Here is a 15,081-nt window from a genome sequence, read left to right as displayed (position 1 = left end):
GTAGCACCTTAAAGACCAACTAAGTTTTTATTTTGGTATGAGCTTTCGTGTGCATGCACACTTCTTCAGATACCACTTACTAGTGTATAAGTGTTCTTGTGTTACCTCTTGGGGTCCTTCTGCTGTGCGTGTCCCATTCCCCTATGGGAAGTGTTGCAATCTTCCCATGGAGGCGCATTGTGGAACAGCTTGAAAATGAACACCCTGCGATGCTCTGTTGACACATCCTTTCGCTCCAGCCCCCAGTCAAGTTCGGCAGCTGTTTATTGATGCACATCCAGCCAAATAATAGAGATCATCTCGTAATTGCTTCCTTCTATTCTTCCAACTGCTAGACAAAATGCAGGCTTTAAAATAAATCCATATTTGGCACCATTGTTCTACAATAGCAGAATGGCTGTGAGTTTATGCTACCTGCTTATCTGAGAACCACAAAGCATTGTCTCAGATATTTATAAATGAGACCTCTCCCATAGTATTTGGGCCCTCAGACCTGAGGGGTCAAATGTGGCCCTCTGGGTCTTGGTCTCTGTCCCCTGGGGTTCTCCCCTGGCTTTGCCCCTCAACAGATTCCTTGAGTGTTTATGCCTGGCTGGAATGTGACCTTAGTTGTTATGATCCAAAACTAACAGCAAGTCTTATATGGATGCAGGAAGCAAATAACAGAGAATGCTGAAGAGAACGTGAAGAAGTGTATAGCCAAAGATGGATGTGAGACACTGAAGAGGAAGAGGAGGAGGAAGCAGCTGCAGTTCACACATTCATGTTCACTTTTTAATGACTGCAGTATAGATAAGTTAAAAGGACAACACCGATTGAACTTATAAAAATAACAATAATGTTATTATTTATATGCTGCCCATCAAATATTAAAAAATGGAATATCTTATACAGACAATAAATAAACCAATAGATCAAATAACAACAACAACAATAGCAACAACAGCAACAGCAGCAACAACAGCAGCAGCAGCAACAACAACAACAACAACAACAACAACTTGCTTACAGTTATACCCAAATTAAAAAACCTGCCAACCCCAACTAAACATCTAACCAACCCCAACCCAACAAAAACAAGACAGAGGAACCAAAATTTAAACCATTTAAAGCATTTTAGCAAGTTGCCCCAACTCAAATGTAGTTTTCGTAATGTCCCTCTGGCCTCCCTGGAGCCTCATTTAGCTGTTCAGGGTGAGTCTGGGCAGAGTGTTTGAGGAACGGAACGCAGGGAAGAAGAAGAAGAGGAGTAGTAGTAGTAGTTTGGATTTGATACCCCGCTTTATCACTACCCAAAGGAGTCTCAAAGCGGCTAACAATCTCCTTTCCCTTCCTCCCCCACAACAGACACCCTGTGAGGTGAGTGGGGCTGAGAGACTTCAGAGAAGTGTGACTAGCCCAAGGTCACCCAGCAGCTGCATGTGGAGGAGCGGGGAAGCGAACCCGGTTCCCCAGATTACGAGTCTACCGCTCTTAACCACTACACCACACTGGCTCCAGAATGCTTGTTTACAAAGCTATCTTACTACCAAGTTTACTGTATGCTTGTGAAACATGGACCACTTATAAACGCCATCTCCAACTCCTCAAAAGATTCCATCAACGGTGTCTCCAAAAAAAAAAAAAAAATCTACACATCACTTGGGAAGACAGATGAACTAATGCCAGTGTACTGGAAGAAGCAAAGATCACCAGTGTCAAAGCAATGATTCTTCAACATCAACTTTGTTGGACTGATCAAGTTGTGTGGATGCCTCACTGTGATCAACTCCTGCCTGAAAACTTATGCCCTCACTGTAGAAGGATGTGTGGAACCATCATAGTGACAAATAGCCCTCCACAGTCACTTACAGACTCACTGTTAAGACCGTGCTCATGGAAGACAATCTTATTCGCCTACAAGTGATTGCCAAAGAAGAAGAAGAAGCATGTGTGAATAATTAAAGCAAGGCTAATTGTACTTAAGTGTACCATGCACAAATCCTACTGCTCATGAGTTATTTGGACATTGAATACCTGCACATGCTTTGGAATGTTAGCATCTCAGACATTGGCACCTCAAGACTGGATTCAAACAACTTACTTTTTCTTTGTCTACTGCTGACTTCATAGTCACCTGTAAGTGATGACTTCTGTCACTGCCAAATCAGACCCCATACAGCCAGTGAAAATCTGTACCTGCTATGCTACTGCTGGCATGTTTTCAAATCTCTACTATGACAACTGGAAAATGCTACATTTTGTAAAGAAGAGGAAGAACAAAGAAACAGACAGTTGTCGAACTAAATGCCTGAGTTGGTTGGGAAACCAATTGAGCCAATTGCAACGGAATACTGCAATCTCCCTTCAGTAATTGATGGTGCTCATCACCTCCTATGACTTGTGGAGAATTCCCTTCACACCTGATGCTACTTTTTAAAAAAAATTACCAAAAGGGCAACAGAGCAAGTGAATGCCATGATAAGCATGGTGCAATAACTCACGATGCTTCAATCAATATTTCAGACACTGTACTTCTCCGATTACCCCATAAAGAGGCCATGAGGGAAAGGATTAAAAAGCCTAGACATGTTGATGGATTGCATGTGGAACCACAATGCTCAGACACATGGCTAATTCTGCCCTGACATCCAATAATGGCAGCACAGTGAAGGGGGGCTTAGCTCCAATGCTGCTTTCTCCAAATGAAAATAGTTGAACATGAAGTGCTGCATGGGGACTTATGCTGGCTGGTGAATTCTTCCAGCCTTCTGAAACCTAAGGGGTCACTCTCCCTGCTGTTCAAAACTCCCTCTTGATGGCCCAACACTTCATTGGACAAACACAGATGGCATGTTTTCTTCCCCACATTATTGAGCTTTGCAACAACTCTTGGCACCCATGACAAACCCAGTTCCCAGGATTATTGGGGGAGGGACCACGGCTGTTTAAATTGGTATCATATTGATTTCAATGTATGGCGAAGATGGTGCCCGTTACTAGGCTAGATGACAAGTAAGAACTTAAAAACATGCACACATATATGCAACATAGATACATTGGGCTGGGATGAGAGCCGATTACTAGGCAGAAGCGTGGTGCTTCCAAAGGCTGCCCTTCTACTTGGGTCCCCCTTTTATTATATTCAGGTTGGCACCCCCTGAAAGCAAGCGACAGCAATTTTAAAAATTAAGCAGGCATTTCCCCAAGGAGTGCAGAAAATCTCCACCTAAGAGGAATATGCTTTTTGGTGCTACTGAAATAGGTGATTTAAAAAAACGGTCAAGCGTTTTGGCTCAGCCTCAATTCCATAGAAGAGGGGGGGTCCTGTATTTGTATTCTCAACAGGTATGAAATCCCGTTGATTTCCATTATGCCTTCCCCAATTTGTACCAAGCCGAGATACGTTCCCACAAACCTTGGGTAGTTTTCAAGTTTCCTGGCAAGGGAGACACAAATAAGATGACTCCTTCAGCCATGGTCAAGAGCACCCACTGTGTTCATTCCATGAAACTTCTCGCCAAGCCTTTACTCTGGGATAAATGCATTTCTGAAGCAAGTGCAACTACCCAGAGACCGTGTCCTGTTGTATACGATATATGCTTCGCTCTTCCCCTTTCCCCCCATCAACCATCTCTAGAGTCCCCCTCTGTGTTGTTTTTACTGGTATTGATTTTTCTGTTCACAAGAGCATTCGAGACCCCCATGGCTTTAATCAGGAAATGATGCTTCCTCCAATCTCGGCCCCATTCCCTTCTCAATGATACAAGATGACCTCTAAACTTCAGGCAGGCTTCAGCACCAGACATCAAAACACGAGGAGGTGCAAAATGGCTTTTTCAGATACATCCCTGGATATCTAAACTCAGACATGTTCAAAAGGCAGCACAGCTTGATTTGCACCAGTCTCAACACTTTTGGAAATAGACAAGACAAAACTTTCATCCATTCCCATTGGGGAGGAGACAGGGAGAAACAGATAACTGTTCACATTTATCCTCATTTTCTGCTAGTCAGCACATTCAGAAGGGAGTTAGCTTCCTTGTACTGAGTCAGACTAACTAGCTCAGTATGATTTACACCAGAGGTTCTCAGACTTATTTGGCTTACCACCCCCTTTTCAGATATTTTTTTTTTTTTGCTCAGCATCCCCCTGGAAATCCACCTTCTTTAAGCGAAGAAACAGAAAGATGCAGTGACAAAGTTGTGTATCTATGTTTCTACCTATGTCCTACAACATAGCAAAGAAAGATGCCATGACCCTTGCATTTTGTGTGTTTATTTGGAGAAATAATCACTATAAGAGGGACCCAGGTGGCGCTGTGGGTTAATCCACAGAGTCTAGGGCTTGCTGATCAGAAGGTCAGCAGTTCGAATCCCTGCAACGGGGTGAGCTCCCGTTGCTCGGTCCCAGCTCCTGCCAACCTAGCATTTTGAAAGCACATCAAAGTGCAAGTAGATAAATAGCGACCCCTCCGGCGGGAAGGTAAACGGCGTTTCCATGTGCTGCTCTGGTTCGCCAGAAGCAGCTTTGTCATGCTGGCCACATGACCCGGAAGCTGTCTGCGGACAAACGCCAGCTCACTCGGCCTCTAGAGCGAGATGAGCGCCGCAACCCCAGAGTCGGACAGGTCAGGGGCCCCTTTACCTTAATCACTATAAGAAGATTGGAAAATGTTTATTGAATATCTGTATCAGTTTTGTATCAGCTGCCATGCTTCGTCCAGATAACACTGGGTGTTTTTTTCTTAATGGAATGTTGTTTAAAAAGGGTGTTAGAGACCCTGCCTCCCTCATTCCCAAACAACAGTCCTCATGGAGATAAAATCCCCCAGCCTCCAGCCTCAACAGACTCGCCTGTTGAAGAGAGTCAATGGCCAACATGGGTGGAAGGAGCCATATGGGAGCCCTTTACTGTCTAGTGTGGCATTCCATTCCACAGTAAAAGGTAAAAGGTAAAGGACCCCTGGGCAGTTAAGTCCAGTCAAAGGCAACTATGGGGTTGTGGCGCTCATCTCACTTTCAGGCCGAGGGAGCTGGTGTTTGTCCACAGACAGCTTTCCAGGTCATGTAGCCAGCATGAGTAAACTGCTTCTGGAGCAACGGAATGCCATGATGGAAACCAGAGCGCACGGAAACGCTGTTTACCTTCCCGCCACAGAGATACCTATTTATCTACTCGCACTGGCGTGCTTTCGAACTGCTAGGTTGGCAGGAGCTGGGACAGAGCAATGGGAGCTCACTCCATTGCAGGGATTCGAACCGCCGACCTTCCTATCGGCAAGCCCAAGAGGCTCAGTGATTTAGACCACAGTGCCATGCGCATCCCTTCTATTCACCACTGCCTAATGCAATGCCTGGCAGTGCTCTCCAATTTGGGACCAGGCACTGCATTCTACCTAAACAATTAGAGGATACATGCCTTTGAATGCCAATTTTTGGGACTCACTAGTGGGGAGTGCATTCAGCTCCTGTTTGCAGGCTTCCTATAGGCATCTTGTTGGCCACTGGGAGACCAAGATGTTGGAGTCAATGGGCCTTTGACCTGACACAGAAGCCAGGCTCATCTTAATATTGTTCACAAAGCAAGATAACAAAACGTCTCCAAACAATTCATGTTTTGCAAAACCCATCGACCAGGCTAGGATCATAATTCTCCGTTAATGTACATTTTGTACAGCCGATGAGAACTACAATATCAAACAGCAGAATCTTGGAGCCATGACTAGTTTTTGGATAGTGTGGGGAAGGGTAGGTGAGAGAACACTTAAACCCCGTTGATGCACTGCAAAGAGATATTTGTGGTCATAAGGACTAAGGCGTTGCCAAGGGCAACTTTCAGGCTGACCTAAATTAACCCACACTTCCCTTTCAAAGGAACACACTCAAATGAAACAATGTAAATTGAAGTCTCACACTTTCAATTTCATTCCTGTAGGAGCCATGCCATCAAAGCCTCAAATTTTATTTTCTTGATACTATTTGATTGATTAAACTGTTGATTTGTTTTTGGAGCTATAATGATGGTATTTCTTAAATGCACAGAATATAGTTCACGTTCCATCCTTCTTTTTACCAATCCAGAGAGTGGGGGCTGCATTGCTTTACTCCCAGAACTTCCTTTGCTACCAGGTTCCACCCCTCCCCTGCAGTAGACAAAAGACCTTTGAGACCAAACTACAAAATATGCAAAACTGCTTAAACACACCCACCCACACCCTTCTTGTCCATCTTTACCGCTCCCCTCTCTCCACTAAAGAAAAGATTAGAGCTGGTACCATTGCAATTTACCTAGAGATCTCATCTCAACAGTTTGTGTGCTGCTCCAACCCAGTAATTGAATAATAATAATAATAATAATAATAATAATAATAATAATAATAATAATTTATTTATACCCCACCCATCTGGCCGGGTTTCCCCAGCCACTCTGGGCGGCTTCCAACAAAATATTAAAATACAGACATCCATTAAACATAATGGTCAGGGGTACCTTTACCTTTACCTTTACCACCTACTAGTAGTAGGTAGAGTCAGAACCAATGACAGGCAAATCCACTCCAATTGGCTGAAAGTTAAAGGGGAGGCAGGTGGGGTTGGCTGATGATGGAAGACTGAAGTTGATGGAACAATGCCCCCATGCTCCCTAATGGACAAGCCTACACTGGACTAAAATGGAGAGAAAGAACCTCAGCTAACACCATCTATTGACTTCCGTTTCAAGGCAGAGTTGAGATTCAAATCCAATCCTTCCTCTGTATTCCGAAAATGTCTGCAAACATGATATCAAAGCTGGAAACATTGACCCTGCAGATGACCACAGTGGCCGGAGACCAACAGTCAGGTTGTGCACCCATAGCAGTGACCAGAGGAGAAATGGCCACTGGGAGGAGAGCAGAGAGGAGATATGCCGTGGTGCATATCTAGATGCCCTCATCAGCCCCAGCTGCAAGAAAACATGTCTCTCCTATATCAGGTAGGTAGCTGTCTTGGTCTGACACAGTCTAAATATACCTTAAAAATTTAAAAAATTGTCCAGTAGCAACTTGGAGACCAACTAAGTTTGTTCTTGGTATAAGCTTTGGTGTGCATCTGAAGAAGTGTGCATGCACACGAAAACTCATACCAAGAACAAACTAAGTTGGTCTCTAAGGTGCTACTGGACAATTTTTCTCTCTCTCTTTCTATATCAGTCTTTACAGCCATGACAGGCGCTGTAAGCTTTCAACAGTTTGACTTTACCCCCAAAGGTGCATTGTTTCCGGAGACAGATGGATGCCAACATTGCTTAACACTTGTGATACGTCAGATCTCTCTGGTGTGCCCCCTCCTGCTCAAGCCCCCAGCCACATAAATAAATCAAACCTGAACCCTTGCTTTTCAGACTGAGGGTCACATTCCCTTACCAGTAGGGGCAGAGGTGAAGGCAAAAGTAGGCAGAGCAACAAATATACATTTACATTAGGAATGTCTGTAGGACACAGCAGACCACAGACCTGACCTGGAAGCTTTTGTAGAGGTCAGGCTTTGCCACATGACCTCTTTGGCCCATAGAAACAAACAAGCAGAATCAAGGAATTGTAGAGCTGGAAGGGACCCCCAAGGCTCATCCAAACCAATCCCCTGCAATGCATGAATCTCAACTAAGGAATCCCCAATAGATGGCCACCCCAACTCTGCTTTGGAACCTCCCATGAAGGAGAGTCCACCACCTTTCAAGGTAGCTTGTTCCATTGCCAAACAGGTATTACAGTCAGAAAGCAGTGGCTGGTGTGTGATCACAACACCAAAGGCATAATTCTCCATGCCTGAGACTTTCTGTCACTTGGCCAAGCCCTCTTGCCTCATTGACAAGGATCCCCTGTGGCTTGGTCTTTCCTGAAGGGGCCGTCATTGCAACCCACACCGTTCATTGCCTGCCTCTGCTGACCATTTTGGTCACCCTTGGCAACTCATCAACGGACCACTTAGAGGAAGGGGAATGAGGGGAGGGGAAAAACAACAACAACAGGAAACAAGGAGAGGTCTTGAAAACAACCAAGGGCCTATTTTGGAATGCAAGTGGCCTCCGTGTGCCTATCCCTTATTCTTAATTTCTTTCTTTCCTTCCTTCCTTCCTCCTTCCCTCCCTCCCTCCTCCTCCTCCGCCTCCCCTGTTGCTTCTCCGCCAGAACCACTTGATCTCCATTGTCTAGGACTTCCTTCTCCTTTCACGCAAGCTTGAAAGGCCCAGCAGGGAGGTGGTTGCAGGAAGTATCCCTCACTTGAGTACTGAAAGAACAGTTTGTATATATGTGTGTGTGTGTGCTTGTGGCATTGTTGTCATGCCATGTAGTGGCTCGGGATAATTTTTTCCGTAACCATCATCCCTATTTTGGTCCTTTGGAGAGATGACAAAACTCCTGACAATGGAACCTGGGAGGCGTCTTTCTCTCTTCCTTCACCGTTCAAATCCACTCCACCGCTTGCGTAAGCTGCTTCCATTGAAATGCCTGAAAACAAGAGGTGAAGGTTTTCCACCTTGCCAAGGAAGCTATTTCAATCTATTGCGCTCCGATATCGCACACAGCAAGTGTTTTGTTTTTTAAAAAAGAACGAAACAAAATGCCCAGCACATTCAGGGAACACCTCTGGGGGCATGGCAGTTCCCTCTCTTATTAAAAGGGGGCAGCTTGTGCTAGAACACAGGATGTGTCAATCTTGGGTCCTTGTAGGGCTGGCCTGTCCTTGAGGCGCAGTGAGCCAGTTGCCTCCTCCACTGCATGATTCTCTCTGGGTATCTTGTACTCCCTTCACCATCTTCAGCATGAAGTGTGGGGGGGGGGGGGACACTCCGGATGAGGTGGTGTTGATGGCTGGAGGCGGCACTTTTTGTTTTGCCCCCAAGCAGAGAAACATCCTGGGCCAGCCCTGGGTTCTTGTCATGCTTCTCTGTCTAACAGCAGGGGTGGGGGACCTTTTTCAGTCAGGGGGGGCACACTACCTTATGGGCAATCTTATGGGTACTGCACACCAGTGGTGGCATGCAGTAATGGCACTGCCAGAGGCAAAAAGAGGGTGGGCAAAAAATGCAGCTCTTTGTTGTTGTTGTTTAGTCGTTTAGTCGTGTCCGACTCTTCGTGACCCCATGGACCATAGCACGCCAGGCACTCCTGTCTTGCACTGCCTCCCGCAGTTTGGTCAAACTCATGTTCGTAGCTTCGAGAACACTGTCCAACCATCTCGTCCTCTGTTGTCCCCTTCTCCTAGTGCCCTCCATCTTGCCCAATATCAGGGTCTTTCCCAAGGATTCTTCTCTTCTCATGAGGTGGCCAAAGTATTGGAGCCTCAGCTTCACGATCTGTCCTTCCAGTGAGCACTCAGGGCTGATTTCCTTAAAAATGGATAGGTTTGATCTTCTTGCAGTCCATGGGACTCTCATTGAGCCTTCATGGATCAATGCCTTGTCGTGGCAAAGGGGCTTGAATAACTCAGAGAAGCTATGAGCTATGTCATGCAGGGCCACCCAAGATGGACAGGTCATAGTGAAGAGTTTAGACTAAACGTGATCCACCTGGAGAAGGAACTGGCAAGCCACTCCAGTATCCCTGCCAAGAAAACTCCATGGACAAAGACAACATGCAGCTCTTAACTTTGTAAAATACAAAAAGCAGAGGTTCCTGCTCATCATCATCATATTTATATCCCACCCATCTGGGTTGCTCCAGCCACTCTGGGTGGCTTCCAACAAAATAGTAAAAACATAATAAGACATTTAAAACTTCTTTATACAGGGCTGCCTTCAGATGTTAGATAGTTGTTTATCTCCTTGACATCTGATGGGAAGGTGTTTCTCAGGCCGGGCATTACTACCGAGAAAGCCCTCTGCTTAGTGCCATGTAACTGTGCTTCTTGTAGTGAGGAAACCGCCAGAAGGCCCTCGGAGCTGGACCTCAGCTGAATGATGGGGTGGAGATGCTCCTTCAGGTATACTGGGCCAAGGCTGATTAAGGCTTTAAAGGTCAACCCTGAATCAAACCAATGGCCCATCTAGTTCAAGCATCCTGTTCTCAAGTGGCCAACCAGGTACCAGTGGGAAACCAGCGAGCAGGATTTGAGCACAAGGGTCATCTCCCTTCCTGTAGTTTCCAGCAACTGGTGTTCAGAATCATTACTACGGGACCGCCTCTCCCGGTATGACCCACAGAGGACATTAAGGTCCACAAATAATAACATACTGGAGATTCCGAGTCGCAAGGTGGTTTGGCTGGCCTCAACCAGGACCAGGGCCTTCTCAGTACTGGCCCGACCTGGTGGAACACTCTGTCTCAGGAGACTAGGGCCCTGCGGGATTTGTCATCTTTTTGTAGGGCCTGCAAGACAGAGCTGTTCCATTTGGCCTTTGGATTGACGCAGTCTGACCCCGGGGTTACCCTCCCCTAAGGTTTTATCTCATAATGGTTTTATCTTATTTGTAGATTTTTAATTTTAAAATTGAATTTTAACATTGTATTAATCTGCATTTTAACTGAATTGTTTCTTTTATACTTGTGTTGATATTATTTGTTGTTAGCCGCCCAGAGCCCCGTCTCGACTGGGAAGGGCGGGGTATAAATAAAATTATTATTATTATTATTATTATTATTATTATTATTATTGCCTCCAGCTGTAGCCATCATGACTAGTAGGCATTGATAGCCCTCTCTTCCATGAATATGTCTAATCCCTGAGCTCTGCCTCCACAATTGGAAGCAGCAGTTGGAAGCTTTGGCCAGGGAGGGCGGGATACAAATAATAATAAATTATTATTATTATTATTATTATTATTATTATTATTATTATGAATAAAAGCTCGAATCCTGCTTGTAGGTTTCCCATAGACATCAGGCTGGCCACTGTGAGAACAAAATACAAGATGGGCCACTGGCCTGATCCAGTAGGTTCTTCTCGGGTTCTGATGGTCTTATTCTCAAGATCGCCTGACACCAGCCTGCTCATTTCAGAACTGAGCATTTCGTCTTCAGGTCTCCCAACGATGACTCTCTATTTCCCCCCTCTCCTTCCCCTTCCCAGCGACTCACAGTAGCAATTGCCAAGGTAACAGCATTTCGCTCAGAGTGGCACCGAGTGCTTTTGCAGAGCTCACATTCCCAAGTACGGGGGCGTGTGCTGTGCCTGCGGTCCCGGTGGGATTTGAAATTGGAGAGTCATAGACCAGGGTGTGTGGGTGCAGAAATTCTCATGCATGCTGCCAGCTGACACCAGCGGGGGCTGAAAGGTCACTTGCCGCTGACTTCCTTTCACAGCCCTTTGGCAGCGCCGAAGCAGCCACCTGCACAGGAGTGACTCTCCTGGAGTCAATGGGAATAGGAGTGGAAAGGGGCAGGCAACCCTTGGAGGAGAGCTGTTGCTCTAGGGAAGTTTCTGGGGACTAAGCCTTCCCCCAGCTTTCATGGAGCAAGAATCTCTGGCTTAGAGGGCTGGCTTCAGATTGTGCACCTTCTGGTGCACTCCCATTGGCTTACTGGAGAATGATGGGCAGTAGCAGTCTGCTCAGTGGTGGGCAGGACCAAGCATTTACATCCCCCACAATGCCCCCAATCTTAGCTGCCAAGTATCCCGTTTTTCACGGGAAACCCCCGGATTCCTTCTGTTCTCCCGAATGGAGAAAAATCCCGGAAATCCCCTGGATTTCCTACTTGCCAGGGAGCCTCCATTTTGGGGGCTGCTCTGCCCATGTGGTGGGCACCGGAAATTGGGCAGAGCGGCACCGGAAGTTGCCCGCCGGCCATCTTGGTGGAGGCCGCATGGCGGTGGCCGTCACCAAGATGGCCTCCACCACCAAGACGGCCGTCGGTCATGCGTAGAAGTGACTTCCGGTGCCACTCTGTCCTATTTCACGTGCCCACCACATGGGTGGAGCGGCCCCGGAAGTTGTTTCTACGCAACTTTCGGTGCCGCGCCGCTGCTGATCCCACATTTTTCAGTGGGAGACTTGGCAGGTATGCCCCCAATATAGGATTGTTCTAGGGAAGTGCCAGTCCCTTTTTTTTTTTTTTTTGCAAAAAATCTTTATTAATATTAAAATCAATACAAAAAGAAAGAAATAAGCATTTCATTTGCACCATAATCCATAAAAAAACAGCTTCCAAAACTTTAACACATCACTTTCATTTAAATTTTCTCTATTACTTGCGTTACTCCCCCTGAAACAAACATTAAATTTAGATTCCCTTCTTATCAAATTTCCCACTTAAATTCCTTGTGGTCAGCTAGTCGAAACAGATCGCCAACTCTGTTTTAATATCTTTTTTCTTAAAATATTCCTCTACATATTCCCATTTCTTTTTGGAACTTTGCTTCGATTTATTCCTAATTGCCGCTGTCATTTTATCAAGGTTCATGAACTCAATTAATTTTAATTGCCACTCTTGAATTGTGGGTATCTCTTCTCTTTTCCATTTCTGCCCAATCAGTAATCTTGCCGCTGCGCAGGAATAAAGGAAAATGTCTATCCTATCCCTTGGGAGGTTTTCAGGTACCAGACTCAATAAAAAATATTCTGGGCTCTTTTTAAAAGTGGTCTTTAACATTTTTTTCAACTCTTCATAAATTTCCCCCCAAAATTCCTTGATCTTGACACACCCCCACCAGCAATGCATATAATTTCCTCCTTTTTTTTGACATTTCCAACAATTTATTTCTTCATTCTTATATATTTTAGACAACCTATCTGGTGTTAGGTGCCACCTGTAAACCATCTTAAACATATTTTCCTTTATTCTAGCGCAAGCCGTGAACTTCATTGTAACTTTCCATAATTTATCCCATTGGGCCATATAAATTGGCCTTCCTAGGTCCTGGGCCCATTTAACCATAACACATTTGATTGCTTCATCCTTCAATTCCCATTCCAAAAGGAATTTGTAGATCTTCGATAAAGGTTTAACTGTATTCCCCAATAACAACTCCTGTAATTTAGATTCCTCTTTCCCGAAGCCAATTTTTTGATGTTCTTTAAATAAACTTTGTAATTGCATATATTGTAGCCAGCTCGAACAGCTTGATTTGATTTGATCGTAGGGCTTTAACACTAATTGTTCTCCATCTTTTTCTATTAGGTCTTTATACGTTAACCATCTCCCGTTTTTGCTTCTGCCTCCCATTGATGTCATCTCCAAGGGGGAGATCCACCAGGGTATTTTAGGTTCTAATAAATCCTTGAATTCTCGCCAAATTTTTAGGATTGATTTTTTAATTACATGATCTGGGAATTGTTTAAATTTTTTTGTGTCATTCTGCAAAAGATATGCGTGCCACCCCGTAACATTCCTAAAACCTTCTACTTCTAAAACTTCTTCGTCCTCTAGTACCAACCAATCTCTAAGCCAGCAAAAACATGCAGATGCATAGTAGATTCTCAAGTCCGGGACCCCCCATCCTCCCCTTTCTTTGACGTCGGTGAGCAATCTATACTGAATCCTTGCCTTTTTCCCCTGCCAGATGAAATCACTCAGATCCCTTCTCCAATTATCAAATACCTCCTTTTTTCCCACTATAGGCAACATTTGGAACATTTCTACGCAACTTTCGGTGCCGCGCCGCTGCTGATCCCACATTTTTCAGTGGGAGACTTGGCAGGTATGCCCCCAATATAGGATTGTTCTAGGGAAGTGCCAGTCCCATTGACTTACCTCAGTTGGCATTGCTTCATACCCTTCAACATTTCTCCAATGAAAATAGGGACATTCTATTCAACAACAACAACAACAATGATTAATTTTATTATCTATACCCCACCCATCTGACTGGATTGCCCCAGCCACTCTGGGAGGCTCCCAGCATATATAAAAACATAATGAAACTCTACAGGGCTGCCTTCATATGTCTTCTAATGGTTCATAGTTAATTTTCTCCTTGATTCAAGGGTCGCATAACTCCATACTCTCCAACATTTCTCCAATGGAAATAGGGACGTCCTAAGGAAAAGTGGGCCATTCCAGGATCAAATCAGAAACCAAGACGGTTTCTGTAAATCTGGAACTGTCCCTGGAAATTTTTGGGAGGGTCTGTTGTTTCAGATACTGTGGCTTTTGATCTTCTTTGCCTGGGCATGTGTCTGTGCAGGACTCTAAGCCCTAGGTTCAGCTTCCAGGTTCTCAAATGTATTCTAAGGGAATCCCATTTGGCCTGGTTCTGTCTAGGCTAAAGAAAATGCTTCCTCACAGCTGATGTTCACTTCCTGCTTCTTCCCCAGTCACTGCCCACTTCCTGTTTCCTCCTCAGCTGTCCACTTATAGTGACTTTCTGGTTGAGAATTCTACCTTAGCTCTAGAATCTATTCTATTCTTTAGCCCTAGAATCAGGGATGGGGAACCTGTGGCTCTCCAGAAGTTACTGGATTCCAGCTCCCGTCGATCCCAGTCAGCACTGCCAAGGCCCAAGGATATTAGGAGTTGCAATGCAAGAACTGCTTTCTTCACTCTTTAGAGGGGTGGGTTGATATTTGTGTAACGTTGAGTTTATTAGCATAAACTCCAAATTCCCCTTCTGTATAACTTTACACAGCTGGGAAAACTGCCAGCATCCTCTGGAAGACACAACTGGAGCCCATTTTCCACCTCAGCCCAAATAAGATGACTCAGTGAGGCCGTGGGCCTCTCTGCTTCTTTTCCTTCCAGTTATTGATCGGAAAGCGAAAGATGTCAGCCATTGTGAATGTAGCAGTGTTGAAACCACTTGAGAGTCATTAGAGTGCCGATCTCCCATCCTACCATTTCCTTTGTTTCCTGGGGTGAGAAACAAGGGTGGGATCTGATTCACTGACACCCCGTCTTTGCCATTCATGAAAAGGTAGAAATGAGTCAGTAAACAAGGTCTTGCGGCATGAAACTGAGCACAGAAGGAGCTTGCCAAGAGCTGTAGCTTTGCGGTAGAGCAATTCTGCTGCATGCATTGCGTAAGGACCCGGGTTCAATCCCTGGCATCTCCGGGTAGAGCCAGTACAAAACCCTTCCTGAAATCCTGGAGAAACGTTGCCAATCAGGGTAGATGACGCTGAGCTAGATAGACAAATGGTTTGTCTCAGTATAAGGCAGTGTCCTATGTTCGTGTTTTGCGGGG

Source organism: Zootoca vivipara, chromosome 8, assembly GCF_963506605.1.
Source record: "Zootoca vivipara chromosome 8, rZooViv1.1, whole genome shotgun sequence".
Classification (NCBI taxonomy): domain Eukaryota; kingdom Metazoa; phylum Chordata; class Lepidosauria; order Squamata; family Lacertidae; genus Zootoca; species Zootoca vivipara.
This window is presented reverse-complemented; position numbering follows the sequence as displayed.